Here is a 24,147-nt window from a genome sequence, read left to right as displayed (position 1 = left end):
TATTTCCATTGGAACACTTAGTTTCAGAATCTACAGCTTCAGTTTCTTTTAAAATGGAAAGTCCATCCCTAATTATTAACAACACCTACTACTTCTAATGGCTATCCTACATGGTGGATTTACTTAAAAGTAAATGTTTTTATAGACTAGCCTCAGGCCAAGAGTCTAAACTTAAAGATGAAGATAAGCTAGACAAATGGGAAAATAAGCAAGATCAAGCACATGGGTTGATAGGGATCTCTATTTCTCCAGACCTTAGATTCCATATAGCAAAAATTGATACCCTCGATGAAGCATGAAAATGCTCAGTACTGTTTTTGGAATTAAAAATGAAATTAGAGCCCATCAACTCGAAAATGAGTTGCTTACTTTAGACCCCAATAATTTTTCTTCCATTGAATTTTTTTTGTCCAAGTTTAACACCCTTAGACTTCTCTTGAAAGGTGTTGAGGTTAAGAAAGAAGATGGTAGCCATATCTATTCTATTCTTACTAAGTTAGGACCAGCGTACTCTGTGTTTGTTTCCACCTTCCATTCCACTAGAGAAGTCTTTATTTCTCAAGGAAAAAACTACAAGTCCCCCTCTTTTGATGCCTTTTGTGATTCTTTAATAAGAGAACAAGAAAAAATCTTACATTTTGATCTTCTTAATATTGGAAACTCTTCTAAGAAAGCTTTAGCAACCCAACAACAACCAAGTTCAAAGAATCCTAAGAAGCAGCATCCTAAAAAGAATGGTCCTAAACCAAACAAGGGTCTTAAGCAATTTTAGTCTCAAAATGAAAAATCAATTCAACAAAATGATAAGGCAAATAAAAACAAAGAGAAGAAGACTGATAGACATTGCAACTTTTGTAATCGTGATGACCACTTAGAATCCAAATGCTTTAAGAAGATGGAAGCTTTGGAAGTAGCAATGAAGAAGCATAACATTCATTTGGAGGACTCTTCAACTTCAACTTCATCTTCAGGAGTAACACTTTCTGCATGTCGTTGTCAAGCATCTCGGTCTGGTTATGCACTAAATGTATCTTCTTTTTCTCATTCGCATGAGTGGCTCATTGATTTTGGAGCTTCTTATCACATGGCCAAAAACAAAGCCATGTTTTCTTCTTTAAATGATTGTAACATCAAAAATATATATGTTGGTGATGATAGATCTCTTAGTGTTGTAGGAACTAGAACTATTCATCTAAACAATGGTTAATTTAATGATGTATTATGTGTTCCTACCTTATCCTGCAACCTTCTATCTGTATATCAGATAACTCATTCAAGTGAAGGTAAAACCATCGAATTTTCACTTCATGATGTTGTAATTAAGGACCTAAGAGATCCTAGACAGATTTTAGCTACTAGCATTGCTGATGATTCTACAAGGTTGTATAAGTTTGACAACTTTGGGTCATCAACTCTTCCCTCGGTATTTGTTGCTCATAATGATGAAGTGAACAAACTTTGGCATGAGCGATTTGGTCAATTAAGCTTATTGCTCCCTTCAAAATCTATGTAAAGAAAATATGGTGACAGGTCTTCCTATGGTATATTGCATAGATGGCGTTTGTTCCGGATGTTTACTCAGAAAACATCATCGGGATAGTTTGGAAAAACGTCCACTATGATGTTGTTATGGTTTCTTTACCTAATGATGTTTATCTCACTTGATCTTAAGGGTATGTCTCAAATTTTTCTTCCTAGGTACTGTTAAAACAAAATGTGGCAGGCCTTGGACAGGGAAAAATGTACCATAACAACCTATTTGTAAGCAAGTTACTACGCTTATGTATGGAGAGCTATCCAAAGGTCCTATTAGGTGTTTCCAACCCTAAGGGGAAGGACAATGCCTATGTTGACATGTCAATCAATAAATACATATGAGAAATGAGGACATGGAAGGGGATTGACTTTGAGGAGAATGCCACCATAGTGGCACCAGTTGATGGAGGTCCAACATCTTGAGTGTATTGATGTGAAGAGGGAGTAATCGTGAGCCCTGAGTTACCTCTTTCGTTGATCTATTTTTACCTCCCTTTGGTGTGCCTTTTACTTCAATGATTTTTCTTTTTTCTTTCTTGCATTGCTTGGGTTACCAACTTACTTAATGCACTTCAATCCCCCTTACAGGTGTAACAGTTCATTGTTCATTAGGGTTGGGACACTGATTGTGAAAATTCCTTGATACACAACAATTGGAATTAATTCTCCTAACTTATTAAAAGTTTATTAATTTTCAGATTAATATCGAATTAATCACACTGCAATTTCTTCACCAAAAATAAATACCACGGAAGTAAAATAGGAACTGAGAAATGCTAGCACACACACACAATTAAAACAATTATTTTTGGACAAAAGTCCCCGGAATAACCCACTTTGAAAAAACCGGCGCAGCAGATGAGGGTTTATTTTATTATGTAGTAGTAAATTCTGAGTACAATCTTTGTAAGATCCACTGGCTGTCCAAACAACAAGATCTGACAGAAAATACTTAGAGAGAATAATTCTCTCCCTCCACAAGCAAACCCGCGGCCTCTAAAATCTCGCCGCCAAACTCTGCACAGGCCGAATTTATTTCTAACGATTCGCGCAAATTTGCTGAGAAATCCTGCTCGATTCGCGCATTTGTTATGGGAAAACCCACATGACCCTAATCCGCAACGTCAGAAAAATCCGTGCGACCCTTGCGGTTGATCGGGGCTAGCTGCAACATGGAATATTTTAGTCACTCGCCTTTTGCCTCTTCGGATCTGAAAATATTCCTCTGGATCACTGTCCCTGCTCTTCTGACACTTGCTACTAGATCTCTCGAACTGTCTAGATCACTGAGTATCTACTATTTGCAAAGTTTGTTCTCCATCTACCCATCAACTCCTTATAATCTCTAGTTGGGACTCCAACAACCAAGATTAAATCTTAATCAATGGTTGAGATCATCACCTTTTTCAATTAATTACTATTAATTAACCCCATTTCCTAAGGTAGACTGAGGAAAAATTAAATGATGGCTAATTAATTTAATTGAGGCATTTTTAGGTGGAATTTCCAATTGGATTTCTAGGTTTTGGAGATCTCGTGTGTTTTAGCCTCTCCATAGAGTTTCGAGACTAGAACACCACCACCGATGCTACAAAAACTAGCACTCCCTCTTAGCAAGGAAGGTGTTCTAGTGTTGCACCACTGTTGCTACAACACCTTTGTCTTTGTACCACCCTTTATCACGCTGCTGATGTTTGGATACTGCCCACCAACTACTGCGCAACTCTGATGCTGCTGACATTGCCATACTGCTGCCAACTCTGCATCTGCAATGCAACTCCTTCTCATTTGTTGCTACTCCAACTGCAACTATTGCAACTGAGAAGCATCCGAAATACTGGATCAACTGTGTTCAGTATGATGCCTCTGTCTCCTGAGTCTTTGACTGCTACTAGCTACTGCACTGTCATTGAAGAATCTACGCTACTACCAACTCTACACTGAGCCACTTGCTCTATTGTCAACACTGCACTACGGTCCTCAGCACCTGACTATTGCTAGTCTACAACTGTCACTCTGGATCTGACTGCAGCACTGACACTAATTCATCCTGCTACTGAATACTGTGGGCCCCCGTAGCCAGGTAATGACCCATGAGGAGGACACCTCAAGGACCCTGCCCATCTCTGCAATCTCTGGGACTACAACTCCAAATCGCCCCACCTCTCTCCTAGAAGTATGGCTGCAAACACAGCGATGTCTTCCTCCAGCCTAGAGGATAACTTGTCGATCTCAGTTGATGTTGCCACCTGGTCCTGCTTCTTCTGCTTGTCCTTCTTCCTGAGAGGACATTGCGTGTTGTAGTGACTGTACTCATCACATCTGCAGCACTTGACCTTTGACACGTCCTTCTTTTTTTTTTGTTCCCCCTGTCCGTGATTGGGACCCTTTGATGCTAGGGCCACATTCTCTTCCTCCTTCACACCCTTTCGATCAGCTACAACTACTACCACTAATGGAGCTCTTTAGTAGAACTCGCCTCAACTCTTGCTGCTGCAAGTCGGACCACATCCTGTCCCATTCTGGTAGCTTGTCTCTGCCAAATATACTTTGGACAAAAACTTGCCACTCATCCGAGACACTGTTCAGTGCCAACTGTACTAGCTCTGTTTGTTGAGGTGCTACAGCCACAAGCTGATTTCAGACCTTTTGAATCTTGGTGAGGAAGGGATCTATGCCTTCCCCTTTCTGTTGGGAATCACAATTGTCGTTAGACCAAAACCCGCATGTGTTAGTCAATGATTTCATCGCCAGAGATAAGGATCCACAAGAGATGGTTAGTCCATGTCACGAAACACACGGGGAACATTGGCTTATCCAATGTCTAACAATCTCCCCCCCAATGCGAGCTGGGTGTGTATTAAACTTGTGACCTACGCTCTGATACCACTTGTTGGGAATCACGATTGTCGTTAGACCAAAACCGCAAGTGTTAGTCAACAACCGCATTGCTAGAGATAAGGATCCACAGAGACGGTTAGTCCATGTCGTGAAATACATAGGGAGAGTTGGTTTGTCCAATGTCCAACACTTTCTGCATCCTGATACACCTCAACTTTTCTTCCAGGAACATCTTCCGCTGCTTAGAAGTACCCTGATATAGCTGGGCGAGAGCATCCCACATCTGTTTGGCAGTATCCTTGCCAGATATATGTGAGACTATATGGTCCCCGACTCCATCCAGGATCAACCGCTTCGCCTTCGCCTTCACTATCTCCTTCCTGTATTCCTTCAGCTAATCGACATCCTAGGTTACTGCCACAAAGTTGTCTATATAGAGCTTCAGGCCATATTCATCTAACAAGAAGGACATCCTGGCCTTCTAGATGAAATAGTTAGAGGAACCCTCCAACCTATCCTGATCTCTAAGCCTAGTTGTGGCCATCTCTGATTTAGTCGAAAACTCCCTCTTTCCCTCAACTTGACTGCTACTCATGGAAAATTTTAGGGGCGAATTTTCGCCCTTGGGCGAAATTAAGGGGTTTTATATTTTTATTGGGCGAATATTTTGTATCACAGTACATTGTTACAAATCACCTCAAATTTATTTTATAAAAAAATTAGGTATGGAGGTTAACCCACCTTATTTTAAGGGAGAGAGTAAAAAAAGTAAATTTAGCCCTTGAAATTAGGAGTTACAACCTTCCATTCCCCTAATTTTCAAGAATAAGTATTTATGATAGTTATTTCACCCTCCACATTCGGTGTAAAAAAGGTTTTTTTCTTTCATTTTCCCGTATTTCATGGTATTGGGGTTAATTTCGAGAAAATGACCTTATTTTTTGGAACAAATGGTCACAAAAGAATAATTCATTTTATTTAAAAATTCAAGTCTCTTATTTTCATGTTTATTTAAAGATTGAATAATATTCTTGCCATATTCCAAGTTTGCATCTGTTTAGTCATAATCATATAAAGAATAATGGAAACATTTTTTTATATTTACTCCATAAGTCACTTTATATTTACGTGTGAATAAATAAAAATATAAATAAAGTGGAGTATGGTAAATAAATAAAACCTCTTTTTATACTTACTCCAAAAGTATGGTAAATAAATATAAATATAAATAAACTAGAGGTATGGTAAATAAATAAAACCTCTTTTTATATTTAGTCCATAACCCTCTTTCTATTTAAGAAGGCTCAAAAAAGAGGTTTTATTTAAGTGAATCCTATGGGCCAAATACCATATTTATAAAAGAGGTATGGTAAATTAATAAAAATATAAATAAACGAGAGGTATGGTAAATAAATAAAACATTTTTTATATTTACTCCAGAAGTCACATTATATTTAAGAACACTCAAAAAATGTGTTATATTTAGGTGAAGCCTATGGGCCAAATACTATGGGCCAAATACCATGGGCCAAATTATTATTAATACCATGCAAAAAAAACATTATTAACCCATTATTAACCCTAATATTAGTATTAATAAAAAAAAGATGGCACATGGTATTGACCCATGGTATTCACGTGGAATGTAGGCTATTTAAAGGGGGGAATTAAACCAGCATAGATCCATCTTTACTCTGGATCTACTAAGCCCCGGGAGGGATCAAATATCGTGATATGCAAACTAGCATAGAGTGAAAAAATATTTGATCCTCGGGCTTGGTAGATCAAGGGTAAAAATGGATCTTGTAATTTAATGTCACTTAAACATTTTAATTTGGTTAAAATAAAAAAATAAAATAAAAATCAATTATTAATTTTATTAATTTTTATAAATTACTAATAGTAGTTTTTAAGCTCCAGGTTTATGATAACCCATGGTATTGACCCATGGTAATATCATGGTATTCATGTGAGCATAGACTATTTAAAGGGGAAATTCTATCAGCTTAGATCCATCTTAATTCCGGGTCTACCAAGTGCTGAGAGGGATAAATAGATTTCATCCCTCCAAGAGTGGTAGAAGTGGAGTTAAGATGGATATAGGTTGGTTTTTATGATAATGAAGATATTAAATAGACTTAGGAAATTATATTATAAAAAACATCTTAAGGTGAATGGTTAAAGCTACATTTAGTCACTTCACAAAATTTAGTAAAAAATACCAATATCTCCATTAATATTGGTTTTTCTGATTTAACAAAAAAAAAAATTCAAAACAGTGAAATCTTATCACTCTTTCCGCATCACCCTTGCAGAAGAGAGATAGTCAGTGCCCAGATTTCCCACCATTTTTCAAATGTTCTCAATATGATATCTTCATGAAAAAGTTAAGGTACTGATGTTGGATTAGTTGTTTGAGAAATATGTTGGTTTGTACAAACTTTCATCTTCTCTGTTATTCTTAATTTGTGGTAATGATCTGTAGGGGTTGGGCCAGTGCTTGAAAAATATGCTGGTTTGTACAACCTTTCATCTTCTCTGTTTTTCTTAATTTGTCGTAATGATCTGTAGGGGTTGGGCCAGTGCACCATATTGTCCTAAAAGACGGAGATTATGCACCAAAAAGGAAATTAATCCACATGTTACAACGTTGTTGAAAAATGCAAGACGTATGAAGGTAGTGAATTATGCTAATAAGCAATTTAGATTAGGAGAGACGTAATTAAATTTTATTATTTAATTGAAGATTTCCAATTAAAATAATAATAAATCTATATGTATATATTAATATATTGATTGGAAGGCTTCTAACAACGGTCACTTCTTTCCATTAGATCCCCTTCAGGCCTTTGGGATACCTACTACTTTCTTATATTATATAGTTGGGGCTTGCTACTTGTTGGCGTGTTGGGGTAAACAAAATGTGTTTTTTTTATCTCACAGTTGGATTCTATGGAATAAGAAAGAAATTTGATAGCTTGACAAAAGTGGTACAAAATATGTTTTTTTTTATCTCGTAGTTGGACTCTATGGAATAAGAAAGAAATTTGATAGCTTGACAAAAGTGGTAGAGAAAAGATTAATCTCTCCTACCTTGACAGAACTGGTGGTCAAGATCAACACCTACAAGAACTTTGTTGTGGAATATTATCAAAACTAATAGAAGGATATGAAAGAGTGTACAGTGAGAACCTTGACAAACATGGCCACTAAAACTTGCAACATTGTTTGTAGGAAGAGAAAATTATGTTTCTTTTTTCCAAACATGTATGTTAGTATATTACAATTTAATGAATATGTTTTCCTATTATCATATATGGTTTCATACTTTAACAAAACATTCGCCAAGACTTCAATTTTTATTATTCAGTGAAAGATTTGCCAAGATCTTACAAGATTTTATAATTTAGTGATAGATTTGCCATGAATTTACAAGATAATATAATCCGGTGAGAGATTCGCCAAAAAAATTATATATACATATTATATTATTGATAAAATCGCCTCCCATTTTTCCTATGTATCATGGGGATTTGCCCATTTATTATACATATAAATTTAGGGTGGTTCTTAAAATTTTCCCTGCTGCTACTCTGCTACTCACACTCCCTTCTGGAATGTGCAGGTCGTAAAGCTGCTACTGCCAATCTGCTCTGGAAAATCGAACTTTTGAAACTCGAAGTTCCTTGAGAGAAATTTTCCCTCTAGTGTGTGTTTTTCTCTTTCATTTGCCACTGAATCTGCTCTAGCAAACTACTGCGAACCCTCTGTGCCTAGACAAGAATCTTCTCTGCAAAAATATGAGCTGCTGCTACTTTTCCTGTGCTATACTTCGCGGCTTTTCCATACTCACGCGGCTGTTCAATCTGAACTCGCACGATCCTCGCTACTGTACAAAAAAATATCGCGCGACTATCATGGCTATTCTGAGCTAACTCGCACGTCCATCCGAAAAATTCATCCTGCAACTCCCCCTTAGCTGCGAATTTCTTCTTTCCACCTCTGAGCTTCATGTCCGCCAAATACGCTCTAATACCATGTGAAAATTCCTTGAAACACAACTAGAATTAATTCTCCTAATTGATTAGCAGTTTATTAATTTTCAGATTAATATCGAATTAATCACATTGTAATTTCTTCACCAAAAATAAATACTGTGGAAGTAAAATAGGAACTGAGAAATGCTAGCACACACACAAAATTAAAACAATTATTTTTGGACAAAAGTCCCCGAAAAACCCAATGTGGGAAAAGTGGTGCAACGACTAAGGGTTTATTTTATCATGCAACATTGAATTCTGAGTACAATATTTGGAAGACCATCTGGCTATCCAAATAACAAGATCTGATAGAAAATACTTAGAGAGAATAATTCTCTCCCTCCACAAGCAAACCTACGGCCTCTGAAATCTGGCCGACAACCTCTGTGCACGCTGAATTTGTTTATGACGATCTGCGCCGTTGTGCTAGGAAATCCTGCGCGATCCGCGTGTTTGTTCTGGGAAAACCCATGTGGCCCTAATCTGTGGCGTTAGAAAAATCCATGCGACCCTTGCAGCTGAACTGGGCTAGCTGTGATGTGGAATACTTTAGTCACTCACCTTGTGCCTCTTCGGATCTGGAAATCTTCCTTCGGATCACTGCCCCTGCCCCTCTGACACTTGCTACTCGATCTCTGATTCAATCTCTCAAACTGTCTAGATCACTGAGTATCTGCAAAGTTTGTTCTCCATCTACCCATCGACTCCTCTAGTTGGGACTCCAACGGCCAAGATTAAATCTTAATCAATAACTGAGATCATCACTAAGTCGATCCGTGTGAGTCTTTAGATAATTCACACCTTTCTCAATTAATTACTATTAATTAACCCATTTTCCTAAGTTAGACTTAGGAAAAATTAAATGATGGCTAATTAATTTAATTGAGCCATTTCTAGGTGGAATTTCCAGAAACGATTTATGGGTTTTGGAGATCTCATGTGTTTTAGCCTCTTCACAGAGTTTCGAGACTAGAACACCATACGATGCTACAAAACCTAACATTGATTAATTCATTTCATTTAGATAGAGTATGATAAGCTAGGAACTGGGTGAGGGCTAATGAGAGGGGTAGAACTCAGGTTAGGATTTTGTCCACACATTGTTAATTCTCCCAACCATCTTTTGCATTTTAAATTTTTACATTTTCTTTCCTTTGTGGTTATATATGCTTTTAACTCCCTTTTAGCTGCATCAACCTCTTAAGGGATAAGTATTCAGGCCCTTACTCAAAGATGAGGACAAAGGGTGCTAGTGTTGGTGACAAATGACAACCAGCTTGAAGAATGGAGATGGATACAAGGGACAGATGGAATGTGATAAGTATGAATTACCTTGGGCACACTATGCCAATCAGTGTATCCTATTCATGCCCCTCTTGGACAATGGAAAGAAAGGCCTTAAGGAAGGTCACATTGGGCTGGAGGCAAGGGATAACCTCCGGGGTGAAGTGTGGGAACAAGGATACAGTTAAGAATTGTCGATCATCTAACTCAACTTGTGATTCATACTAGAATGCCCTTAACATTAAATAAAATAACATGATGATAGAAATGGTTAATGTACCTTATAATAGATGACCCACCTTCCTTCAAGAAATAAACTAAATGATGGAAAGCACTGATTGGGGCATGCATGGAGAGATTTTAGGCAAAGCTATTTGTGGATTACTATATGGCTGCTGGCTGGCAAGCTGAACAAAAAGGAGAAATTTTTTGTCCTACGGGTCACCCACTTGGATGGGTAATATGAATGATGGTAGATTTTCCTTCTAGTAGGAAGTTGAAGTACTCTTGCATTCCCCCCATAATAATTCTACTTGACCCAAGCTTCAATAATTACTTGAGGTAGTACTTAAATAACTATGTGAGGTTGACTTCCTTACCAACCTCTATCTACCTTTATTATTGGCTCTCTAAGTCAAAGGAGGTAGATGGATTTGTTTAAAGCACACGGTGGAAAAGAGATGAGTTTATAGGTTGACACTTGGCAATATAGGATTATTCTCTAATAGGCCCTCTTTCTCTTTCCCTTTGGTGGCTTACAACCTTGCTTGTGCCCTTGTAACCATATTGACCATTATTTATTATATTCAGGCATTAGTATTTACATATCTTAAGTTTGCAATGGCAAGCTTACGGCATGGTGCTTACAAGTATATTTAAATCATCTAAATGCATAACCATTCTGTAATGTCCTCTTCAAATTGAGGATTAATGAGGAATTAGCCTATCCAACCTTTTAGGCTATAGTCTTGATAAAGGGGTGAAAACCCAAATTTTCCCAATTTGGGGGAAAGAATCCAAAACTAGGGGTTGCACCCACAATCCCTCACATCTTGAAGCCTATGGGGAAATATATAAATAAGAGAAGAGTTTAGACCAAAGGATCATCATTGTGGATCAACTCATTTGCTTCTTGAGCATTAGCTCTGAGGGTTTTAAGACCCCTTTCTCTATTGTCAATTTCGGTGGTGAAAGATTCCACCCTAGTTGACATCAATCAATCTTTCTCTCTTATCTCTGTTCTGGCACAGCAAAGGAGACATCTTCTGCAGCAGACGAGTTTCTGGAGTGAAGTTTAATCCTTGATGGTTGAGGAATAAGGAGATCGAAGTTCCTGTAGTATCATAACAAGGTTCTGGGCAAAGGACAGAGGTTTTCTGGTTGGGGAAACGTGAACTGTGGCTTGATCTGCGGGTCTCTGTGGTTAATTTCGCATCCCTGTGGCTGAAGCTCAGATCACTAGGCATATTCCTCTGGTTGGAAACTCAGGTTCTGCACTTGCTGCTTTGTGGCTCTGTGATTGGATTCTGGACTGAAGCCAGCAAACATTTTGGGCCATCCGACTAAGTTCTGTGGAGAAGACACCTCTGAACAATCTGTGAAGACACCTTCTTGTAGCCGAATCTCCCTGTGGCTCAATTCTGTAGCAGACAGGGCCGAGATCAGACAGGAGAAAGATCGAAATCGGGCTCCTGAAAACTCAGAATTGGTAAACAGAAGGAGAGGCCAAATGCTGGAGTATCCTCTGGTTTGACATTGTAAATAGATTAGGATTCAATATAGGCCAGAGGGTTTATCTGAACTTGAATTTCTTAATCTGTGGCCCCTGGTTAGGGCATCCAACCTGTTGACCAGAAGTGTGTTATTATTACGTAGGGGCATCCAACCTGTTCCATATCTGTTCTATGGAACCGAATTTGTCCTGAATTGAACTACATATTGTATGGAGTTGTTTTGGCAGATTAACTCTGCATTACTGGGTTGAATGTATTGTTGAATAATATATTGTTTTGCCAAGGTTTATACTGCTGATTGAATGAAATTGAATTGTTGGATGATACATTGTTTACTACCTCATTGGAACAAAATTTCACTGTTCAACCACTGTACTAGAAAAAGGAATAGTAATTGTGACAGGAAAACATAGGGAAGAATTACCCTAGTTCATTACGCATTCACTAATTGAGCGTTGGCCTTGAGCTCTGCACTAGGAATCCATATAAGCATATTTACACCATTTGTCACATGGGGTCATTTATTCAAACTTGCATGGCTTGACTCTTTTCATTATAATCACACATTTAAAATTTGTAAATAATCCAATCTAATATATTCCAGGGGTCAAAATTGGAATATTACATAACGACTTTGCCCAGGTCAATGCAAACTTGGCTAAGGGACAGAACAAGAAATGATGTCTCAATGTTTAAATTCACTCATATTGGAGCAACATGGATTTTGTACTCCCAGGTGAGTAAGTATTTTATCTATAGGCAGACCATCCATGACTAATTACCAAACGAAGAAAGATTTCTTGGGTTGTAACGCTGCCTTGCACAGTATTCACAGCTAGAAGGGCCAAGTCTTTCTGCTTGGATCTGAAGCTCCATATTTCACTGAGTAGACCATCAAGAATTGGCCTGGAGCAAAGTTGCTTGTAGCCATTGGCAAGCTTGTATTTGGTGAAGGCTTTGGATCTGCCCCATTTCCATTATTGCTACCAGTGGTGTGCCAAGTAAAGACCAACCTTCAGAATAGACTTAGAGTGATCTAGAACCAGATCCTAAACTCTATCTAGCATGATCTTATCAGGGTTGGCCAGCTCAAAACTTTGCTAAAGCTATGGCCATGGGATCCGGCCCCCCTCATGACTGTGAAACAAATCATTGGCCATTACTATTTTTTTCGAATAAACCACAAGGCTGAGAACTGAGGATATTCAACCAACAACTTATGGTTGGGACAAAATTGAATATATATTTGTAATCAAAATCTGTTACCTGGTATTATTTTAGTTAGCCCATTTTGTTATTTTTGGTTTTTTTTCATACGCATTCCTAATCTTATCTATTTTTGTTAAATTTTATGTTCCTAATTTTTATTAGTAACTCTTGATAGGATTGGCAAAACTAGAGTTTAAGAACAATTCATGTTCAATTTCACGTGCAAATATGGAATTATTTTTCCTTCTTTCAAGAATCAAGATTTCCTATATTTCTATAGTTTTCTGCCCTAGATCGTCACTAACATTTTTGGAAATCCTTTTAAGTTCTGAAATAAGAATCTGGTTTGCTTTATTTTTCCATTAGATAGCATGTAAATCGTGACTAATTTGATGTCAGACCTCAATTTTTATTTATTTTGTTTTATTAGTGTTACACATGGACATTGCACATCTCTTCAACTCAAGCGGTAGTATGGAATTCACTTCTCTTGTTGCATATGAAAGTCCATTCAAAGTATGAATTTAACATTCAATTAGTGTGTACTTTCACCTTTGAATTCTTATTTGAATTTTGTTTTGGAAAAACTGTTTATAATCGCTTACCATTGTCATTTCCTTAAACTGCGATGCTAAGAAAATTTTAGTAGTTAGCAACCTCTTTGCTTGATATTGAAAGAGACTAAAAATATAATCACCTCTTGGAAATTTATAATAGAAGATATTTTCTGACCAAGAAAGAAGATGATTCTGGTGGTTTAAAACAAACAAATGTGGCTACTTGTCATTCTTGGTATCATTCTTGGATTCTCTAGTTACCTAGTGTTGAATTTTGTAGCTATGGTCAGTCTTCATATTTAATAATTTAGCTGTCCAAAATATATGTAATGATTAATACAAAACATGTTCTTCATGTCGATTTCAAAAAGAGGGAATTTTGAATTTTTAAAATTGAATTTTTGGCTCCAAGAACATCAAGTCGGCCCTCCAAGTGTTCAAGTCGACCCAGCTTGTAGGGGCACCCATTCGGACCCATTAGTCCACTATATATAGGCAGATCGATCTCCTCCGAAGCACCAATTGGGAGACTAAAGAGGACGAATATGAGGCAAAACAGAAGGACGAACCTGAGGCAGAGTTAGAGGACGAATTTCTGTTTGTTCTGAGGCAGATTGGAAGGCTGAAATTGCAAGAGGCCAAATTTGTCTCTAGTTGACCAGGTTTGACCTGGGTTTGATGGCTGGTCAGTTTGACTTTGTTATTAACCAGGAAATCAAATTGTATCCCTTGTTGAATTGGAAAATTTCTCTAAGAAAAGGCTGCTGTTTTTTTCACTAGTTAGGGTTTTCCCAGGGTAAATTTTGTGTCTCTTGTGTTTAGCTGTCTCTTCATGATCCTATTGTCATTATTGTTTTATTGTTGAAGATTTTCTTGTATAATTGATTAATGATGTATGTGACACAAGATAAATTAATGGAGAAATCATTGGAAGTAATTATCAGTCTAGGAAATCATGAAAATTCAACATGGTATCAGAGCATGGGTGAAAAAGCAGACAGCTTGTTTCAAGTTAAACACTAGGGTTTGTTCTAGCCCTAGTCCAACTCTGGTTGTAAGGAGGATAAAGAATATTCCTAAAGGAAGTCAAGATCTGTTTCTTTTGTTTGTGCCCTAGAAGATCCATGTTCTATTCGGCCTATATGATTTATGATCTAGGTTAGTCCCATCCATTTTTCTAGGGGGTGGTAGGACGTGACAAACATATCCTTATCCTAAGATCACTGGTCAAGTCAAAACCTAAGCCTGTGACAAAACCAAAGGACCTCTGTGATGTTTGGACAGAAGGACCGAAAAAGTCTCAACAACCTCAGTCCGAGGTGCCTGAATCCGGGGAAGTCTGAAGTGCCACAGTTAATCTATATGTCACATCAATAAGATACATATTTCATTCCACAGGTAAATGTTATTTGTCATTACTGTAAATTGTATGGCCCAAAGTGGAAAGTCCATTCTATCAGTGAAGGACTCTGTTATATAAGGTTTCCATGCCAACTGTTACACCTACAATGCTGGGATGTTTGATGACAGAGATGAAGTCTGGGAAATCAGATATTAGACCTGTAAAGAGCCCAGAAAAAGAAGTCTGCTAAAAGGTGTTAAGTTATGAAGTCTGTAGCAGCATCCAAATTTATGCCAAATCTTGCAAGATGGCAATAAAATTTCATGGTTGATACGTGTGAAGTATTTTCAAGAACCATTTCAAGTATCACATCCTAGCATTCCAAGCACTCTATCAATATGATTTGCCGAAGTCTATTCTCTGAACATCAAAGCAATGACGAAGGGGATCACTGTCATGATTCATAAATCAAGTTCTCTGGAATGCCATGTGTGAAAGAGACAGATTTCAACCCTTACACATGATGTTGTAAGGTCACTACGTCACAACCAGTGAAGATATATCCACTAATCAATAGCATGGGTGATGCTGATCAAAATCCTAAGAAGTTCCAAGGTTTCCTGAGACATCAAAATTGGCATACTCAATTGGATATGATCAAGTCAAGGGCATTTGAAAATTTACAGTGAAAAAGGAACCAAGACTGAGTATGAGACTGAATGAAGCCAAATTGAAGCCTAGACAAGAACTTTCGTTTAGGCTTGTCTGGATAGTCTCCAATGATTGTGTTGAATCCTGGTTAAGAAGCCATCTAGAGGCAGAATCAAGAATATTGTTACTAATAAAGTCAAGTTCAAGACACTTGCCAAAAGAACGCTGATCTGAAAATGTTGTCACAAGTCTTGTGAAAACATGGTTGAATAAAACCCTTAACGAAATATGTGATGTCTTGCTCTCTCATTTTTGTAAGAGTTGATAAACTTAGGACCTGTTGACCACTAAAGTTGCACCCGAATTTTTTTATTTGAAGACTCCATGCCGGAGGATATGTTAGAGGCTTCAATATACCATCAAAGTTCTTATTATCAGCAGAGTTTTTAAACTTTTGTTTCTTCTTCAGTTCTTAGATTTCGCAGCCCTATGGGGATATTGTATAAATGTCACTAGCATGATGAATAAAGCCGTGTAACATGCCTAGGGTGTTGGGACTTTATCAACAAGCAAGTGCATCTTGGAGTGTTTTTTTTACTTGGTTAATTATTCTTGCTTTTTAGCGGCAAATAATTTTTTAGGTTTTTTCACTCATTGCATTATCCCAAACCCAGGGTGACAGCTTGAAGGTTGAGTCCCTAATGCATCTTAGTGTCTAGAGCCAATGTAATTTACCATGCTAAGTCATATCTAAAATTTTACGAAATTTGACTAGGTCTAAGTAAGATTTTTTTAATAATTAAAAATTTCTCGCAAAACATGATTTTTTAATTAATTTCTATGTAATGATGTAAAAATGTCAAAGGCGTGCGACTACTCGAAATTGATTCTCAGAGACCCACCACAATATTAGGACCCACTTTGAGGGTCAAAAAACGACTTATAGTCCTTCAAAAGCATTGTTATCTAATGTCAGTGACAAAAATGAGGAAAAAATTCAAAAAAATGATTTAATTGGAAAAATTTAGAAAATTTTACAAGTTCAAAATAAGTCAAATTTTGACATAGCAGATTCCAATGAAGGTCAAAGTCGATAGGGCAACCATGTGGTTCCCATCACATGAAGCACAAGTCAATAGCAAGTCAAAGTTCCACGTTGAGTTCATGACACGACGCATGGTAAATGTTTCTACTTTGATTTAAATATGGAGAAATTAAAATATAAAGTTAAAAGTGGACGAGAAAATCCAAGGGAATTAAAGTGGGATACATTAAAATAATTTCAACTTTAAGGGGATAAGAAAGGTGACATGGTAGACCTTGTGCCCCACTTTGTCATGGCAAGCCATATTTACGAGTCTATAGGATATTTAATACCCATAAGAGAGGACTATACCATTAAGAGAGTCATGGTCAGCCTGAAGTACACCTCTGCATCCTGGTCAGCCTGAAGTACACCTCTGCATCCGCGGATCATTATGCATGGTGATGAGAATGGGGTAAGCAATATTCAACATTTAATACACCGCACTGTGACATTGCAGCGCTGATCATACATACCATGGCATATGATTATTACGATTTCCTGTAGCTCCTCCTAAGGGATTCCGGTTCGTCTGCTCCCACCACCACAGGCCACCACCAGACCGTATGGCCACATCTTCGATATTATTATTATTTTTGGAGCATGATCCGGATCATGCTACTCCAAAAAAGACTACCACAGCAGCTTGAAATCTAACATTATTATTATTATTTATACATAATCAAATTTAAAGCAAAACAATGAAAAAGACGATGAGGTGCAACCCATTTTGAGTTTCATTGCCCAACAGACTTTGATGGGCCTTATGAAACAATTGCAAAATAAAGAAGACTCGTTGATTTGGTAGGGTGATGGAAATACATTACTCCAAAAGTCACATGAATGATTAGACAGGGTTTTTGATATTTGGTGTCTTTAGCCCAAAGATCTATGCATCTAATGGTTCCCTTTTCCTTAATTTTTTTGAGGAGATATCCATCTGTATATGAGTTATGGTAACGTTTTGACTTTTGGACATGGACCATAGGTGGCACTCAACGACCTTTTTGAAAGTATTTTAATATTCTTTCCACATAGTTTTCTCACTCAAGTATGGTTTCATTTGATATTTTTAAAAGTGCCAGCATACAAAATAAGTGACATTATTATTTAGGATCTTGCTTTAAATTAAGATTATTTAATTTAAAATTTTAATTAATATTGAAAATTAATGACATTTTTATAACTATTATTAATAATGATTATGTTAATATATAGATATGTTTTTTTTAATATTTTTTTCTTCGAGTGAGTGAAAATATATAAATCTTAGTAGAGTATATATTTAAATATAAATGGTTTTGTTTAAAATATATTTATATTCATCTAATTATTTACTTTTCCATATAATAACAATAATAACTGTAATGACCATTTGTATATGTTATTTTCTAATGTTTAATGTAGCATTCATACAAATAGTATATGGAAAATTAAAGTAGATTATTGTGTTTAATAGGTTATTTTTTAATGTTTAATGTAGCATTCATACAAATAATATATGAAATTTTGTTGTGTTAAAGTAGATGATTGTGTTTAATATGACATTTCCCAAAGCTTAAATTTATTCAATTATTTACTCATTCATATAGTGGTAACAATGAAAATTTCTATATACTATTTTATAAAATTTAATGTAGCATTTTTATATACAAATATAGTATATAGAAATTGTAAGTCTCAATGTAGATGATTGTGTTTCATATGGTGTTTCTCAATGCTCCTATTAATCTAATTTTTTTACTTTTGCATACAATGACAACAATAGAAATTTGTATATGCTATTTTATAAAGCATAATGTAGCATTCTTTTTTTTTTTTTCAGAAGAAAAAAAAACCAAATAGATTATATTAAGGAAATATAATAGTCTTGTATACAGCGAACCGTATTGCCATTCTTACATACAAATAATATACAGAAATTGTATGTTTTAATGTAAACGGTTATATTTAATACAATATTTTTGAACACTCACGTTCATCTAATTATTTACCCCGACAATAATGGAAATATATATATTTTATTTTATAAAGTTTAAATATATATATTTTTTACAATTCAAATAATTTAAAAATTATTCCAACATTTTTTAATTTCTATTTTATTTTTATAATTAAGATAAATTGAAATACAAAATTTTTATTCAAAAGTAAGTTGCAATAAACATGTAAAACCATTGTATATAATTTTTTTAAATAATTTATAATAATTAATTTTGAAATAATTCCAATAAATATGATTAAAGCGGTACCAAAACCATGATATAACTCCACCAGAATACTCGACCATGTTTGAGATAATTCAAAGTTATAATTTTATGCGCTTAATGTGATTACACATGGATGGGAATAGAGAAAAAAAGGCCACTTAATATCACAAACATCAAATATTTTAAAATTTATTCGAATTACTATTTTTAATATTGCACCAATTTAAAATTTAGGTGTGCTTTATCATGAGCCTAGATCTCTCTTAACTCCAGATTTATCATGTGTCGAGAGATCAAATCTCTCAAGGTGCAAACGTCCTTTTTGAGTGCAAAATTTCAAGGAAAGTTTGCACCTTGAGAGATTTGATCCCTCTTAGTGCTTGATATATCTAGAGTTAAGACAGATTGGATTTGATCCACCTTATGAATAAGTAATAAGTAATAATTATAATTAATAATTTTATTTTTTTATTCTATTTTATTTTTATTTTTATGTAATTTGTCCTAGTCAAAATGTTTTAATTTTTTTTTTCTTTGCATGGTTCAGTGTACCAAAGATTGATACTAGCTACATCCATGGAAAAACCACCCGTGTATGGGTGAAGTCGATTATCTATCATGTAAAAATTACTTCCAAGGAGCGAACATATCAATCTCAGTGGGACTAGAACCCGTGTGGGGAGTATAAGAGCGACTCCTCCCTACCACCCAAGTTACACCCATTTGACATCAGAATGTTTTAATTAATAATTATAATTTTATTTTATTGCGTCGAGAGGTTCTCTCCAACCAAATATGGAAGAGATGTTGTAAAGTTAGGGTATGTTACGTTTTGTGATGTGGTGTGATGTTATGTAAACATTTTATCTTGGTTAAATTACATAAAAATAAAAATAAAATAAAATAAAAATAATACGAATAAATACCATAAAATAAATTAATAAGATTATTAATTATAATTATTAATAATTAAACCAACTTAGATCCATCTTAGCTCTAGATCTATCAAGCATTAGGGGGATCAATCTCTCAAGGTGTAAACCTTTTCTCAAATTTTGCATTCAAAAAAGAGGTTTGCATGTTGAGAGATTTGATTTCTCTTAATGCTTGATATATCCAAAGTCAAGATAGATCTACTCTGATTTTTATTTTTATTTTTTATTTCATTTTTATGTAATTTGACCAAGTCAAAATGTTTATATAACATAACATAACATAACCTTACAACATCTCTTCCATACTGGGCTAAAAAATGCCTCTCGAAGCAAAAATTGAGGAAAGGTTTGCACCTCGAGAGATTTAATCCCTTTTAGCGCTTGATAGACCCTGATTTAAGATGGATCTAGGATAGTTTAATTATTAATAATTAATAAAATTTTTTATTTTATTTTATTTTATATTTTGTTTTTGTTTTTGTAAGTTAACTATATTACCTCAGAAAATGGATTACATAACTATTAACCAAAATGAGTCGAACTCACTTGCCATCGAGGAAACCATAGTTATTGGATGGTTTATGAAAGCTCATAGTATCCATTGGAAACAAAGAACAACACTAATAACATAAAACCAAAAGAAGGCCACTAAGAGATAACTACAATATGGTAGCCAATTTAGGTGTTCGATGACGTCATAAGAACCATATCCTTTGCACTCGAACATGGTGGTAATGTAGGTTTAAACTCACATTAGATATGACTCTCCATGTGAGCTAAACGAGCTTCCACTATGTTAAGGAAAGCTTGCAGTTTCCATTGATTCTATTGAATATCATTCAGGAAAGAAATGATGTTGTTCTTTTCCTCGTGTTTTCCTCTTAAGATCCTTCCTAATATGGTCTTGAGCTACCCATGGAGAGTTAAAAAATGCATGTACTAGTCCCTTCTTCCCCTAGTGTGGCAAGGTTCAGGAAGCTAGGGAGAAACTTCCTCCAATAACTCATAATCTAAGTTTTTCACACTTGGGAAACATGATTCTCAAGCCTCTAAATACCTCCCCCCCTCCCTTGGAGAGCTAGTTGAATAATATGTAGTCGCACCCTCCTGGGCCTACGATTGGGTCAGTGAGAGGCTTTGCTTGCCATGAACAGGTACCCCATCTCACCCCTGCATTCACTAACGCAATATGAATTCAAAATTGAACATTGAGGTAGTACAAAGCTAGAAACAACAAATCCCTCAACTTTCATAACTTTAATCAGAGGACGACCCCTTAGAGGTGAACAACAAAGTAAAATAAAAGAGACATACTACTTCTCCCCAGGACACCTGAGACCAACAATTAGCTAAACCCTAGATCTGACCAAACAAACTCAAAGACATACAATAGAATGTAGGACAACGACAAGTCAATCCACCAAACAAGTCACTAGGGGAGATCACTCAACGCCCAAAGTGGGTGATCACCAATCCTTGATAATGAAACAAAACCTGTAAACGTAAAAGCCAGAGACCAACAATAAACAACTTCACAAATATTATTCCAAATCCCACAACGGACTAGTCATAGACAAACACTAAGGGAAGAAGTGCATAAGGCCCAAAGGACAAGATTACTAGTTTAACGTTGAGGAGAGGAACTATGTATGGACAATCAGGGGCCCCGAGTCTTAAGTCCGTTGAGTCCAACTCGACTAGCCATCTGAGTGCTCGCTACATACTCCATCTTCCACCTTACTACCCCCACTTGCTACAACTCTCCCCACCACCCAGAGAACCAGAGAACTGTTAACAAAATTCCTCACCCTCATAGCAAGAGCTCTGACATACCAATTTAAAATAGGAAATTTTTGATCCACCTTATGAAACTTGGACCAGTTGTTATAACGACATAAAGAAACTAGACATCGAGGGGGAGATTTTAAAATAGATGACATGATTATTTGTGATTTTGCTTTAAATTATGATTATTTAATTTAAAAGTTTAATTAATATTGAAAATTAATGTCATTTTTATAATTGTACTAATAATTATTATGTTAATATACAACTATGTTTTTTTTTTAAATTGCTTTTTTTTCAAGGGAAAATATATAAATCGTACTAGAGCATAAATTCAAAGGGTGACCACTTGCTCACTGTTAGTTTTAGCAACAAAATTAGATCCATTATAGATATGTCATATATTGCATTTACATTTGTTAAAATATGTATGATATTTCTAAACTAAATATCTATGAAATAATTATCAAGTCAATTGGGTATAGCCTTAGTGGTTAAGAAGAAGAACATCATCCTCCTTTTCTAGATTTACTTTCATCAATGACATTTTGAATTTCTCAATGAATATATTGTTGATGAAGTTTCAAACTTTTATATAGTCCAATCATATTTAAAGTCATGGAAAGTGCTTACTATATCTCCTCGAGAAATGCATTACATAAATTAAAATTAATTATTGAAGTGGAAATTAATGCATAATTTATCTGAGTCAAAAAACTTCATTAGTAACTTCAAACTTTCTTCTTTTTTTTTTTTTTTTAATATATGACTAGAGGAACTGGCAATTGGGGTCAGTCTCGTATTCGCATGATACAAAATGGATTTTGACTACTATCAGTGTAACTTCTAGGTACTTACATATACCAATTCCACATACATTAGTAAATTGAGAGGATATGAACATCATAACTCTTGGAACATGACACTTCATTATCACATCGATCATGAATTGCACTACCCCTAGCGGCTATCACTAACGTAATTTTTTATCATAACTTAGTAAGCAAAAAACAAAAAATTTTCCATTAATATAATATACTTTAAACTTTAATTCTATCCACTTTTGAAAAATAATTAAATTCGTCTTTTAGATAAATTATAGTAATATACATTCCAATTTTTTTTACTTTAAAATAACATAATAAATATTGGTAAAAATCTAAATTTTTTAGTATAATTACTACTTGAGATTTGCAATGGACACGTGATAATATAAAAGATAAAATGTTGCTGAAAGCCTAATGTATTGGAAATCGTAGGTTTAAAGGTAAATGGTTTTGTTTAGTATAACATTTCTTACTATTCACGTTCATGTAATGATTTACTTTTCCATATAATAATAATGGGAATTTGTATGGAAAAAAATAATGGGAATTTGTATATGATATTTTTAATGTTTAATGTAGTATTTTTGAGTAAAAATATTATATAGAAATGGTATATATTATTTTATAAATTTTAGTGTAGCATTTTTACATACAAATAATATAGGGTAATTAATATATTGTAATTGTATATTTTAAAAATGGTGTTTTTCATGTTTTTATTTATCTAATTCTTTACTATTTTCATACAATGACAATAATAGAAATTTGTAAATGTTATTTTAAAAAGTATAATATAGCATTCTTATATACAAATAGTATATGAAAATTGAATGTCTTAATGTAAATGATTATATTTAATATATCATTTCTCAGTGCTCACATTAACCTAATTATTAGTCCATGCCTCGTCAGGGACTATAGCATTCACCTTGCTCTCAAAGTGTGTTGAATATGTATTATTTCGCTGAGTTTTTACAATTTTAACCAAAAATTTCAGAAAATGTTGAATATTTCTATTTTATTGTAAATTCAAAAATAATTTCCTAATTTCTAAAAATCTTATTTCTAATTTTCCATTGGCTAAGCAAGCCTTGATGTGACGTAATTCTCCTAGTGGAGGGAAATTTATTTTTGGTATTTGTCAATGCTTAACAAATCATTAAAAAAAAAAGCTAATTTTGTGAGTGGTCATTTCGCTGGTGAATGCTCTGACACTGACATTGACAGAATGCTCTGATCAGGTCCTTTACATGATAGGGGGGAAGGGGGTGTTTCTTTTATTAGTGCTTTGAGACTAACATCAAGATAGGTATTGCTAGTGTGTTTCTCTTTTATTATTTATAGATGTAGTCGTGCAGGAGCAAAGTTGCATAAAGCTTTGTGTGGAATGAAGGATGTGTGACGTATGGGGTATATGCGGGAGAATGGGCGTATAGGGGGAACTTTATTATGTAGATGCAAATTTAATTCGGAATGTAATAGGCACAACTAGAAAAAAATAGTTTGTAACCTAGAAATAACAAATATGGGTATTCAAGGTTTCAATTTTTCATTAACATAATGATCTAAGCAGGTCCTTTATGGGTATTCAAGGTTTCGTTTTTGTTAGTTCTCTAACACATATTTCTAGTGCGTTTATATTTTATTATTCCATTTTAGTCTCTTTTCTATTTAAAGCTTTTACAAATTTACTTGTACAGGAGAACAATTTGCATAGAGTTGGGAATCTATGCGGAATGAAGGATGTGTGGGGGACGAGGTATGTGTGGAAGAACACGGGTGCATAGGGAACTTTATTCCATGGACAAAATTAATTTTAAACTCTTTTCCATTTAAAATGTCTACATATTTAGCTGTGAAGGAGAGCAATTGCATAGAGTTATGAATCTGCTCAAAATGAAGGATGTGCGGAGGATGGGGGTGCAAATGGAACTTTATTTCGTAGACGCGAAATTAATTTAACTAGGAAGATAAACTTTAATTCGTAATGTAATAGGCACAACTAGAAAGAGCTATAAACTAGAAATAATGAATTTGGGTATTCAAGGTTTCATTTCACGAGTGGTTATTTCGTTTATGAGTGCTTTGACACTGACATTGAAAAAATGCTCTG

General features: G+C 35.1%; 1 protein-coding gene across 2 annotated transcripts in view; it reads left to right on the top strand.

Moving 5' to 3' along the window:
• Positions 1-23,819, top strand: part of LOC149160985 (maltose excess protein 1-like, chloroplastic) — a 116,877-nt gene extending 93,058 nt beyond the window's left edge. Inside the window, exon 7 of one of the 2 annotated variants that reach the window (XM_089435457.1) lies at positions 23,735-23,819. The gene's annotated coding sequence lies outside the window, so the exon portion shown is untranslated. Of the gene's footprint in view, positions 1-13,612; positions 13,980-23,734 lie in introns of those variants that run through there. The other variant, XM_089435458.1, reaches the window with a different exon arrangement.
• The last annotated feature ends 328 nt before the right edge of the window (positions 23,820-24,147 follow it).

Source organism: Pinus tabuliformis, chromosome 5_2 (genome assembly GCF_031772625.1).
Source record: "Pinus tabuliformis cultivar Carrire ecotype Pingquan chromosome 5_2, CPIR1, whole genome shotgun sequence".
NCBI lineage: Eukaryota > Viridiplantae > Streptophyta > Pinopsida > Pinales > Pinaceae > Pinus > Pinus tabuliformis.
This window is presented reverse-complemented; position numbering and strand designations above follow the sequence as displayed.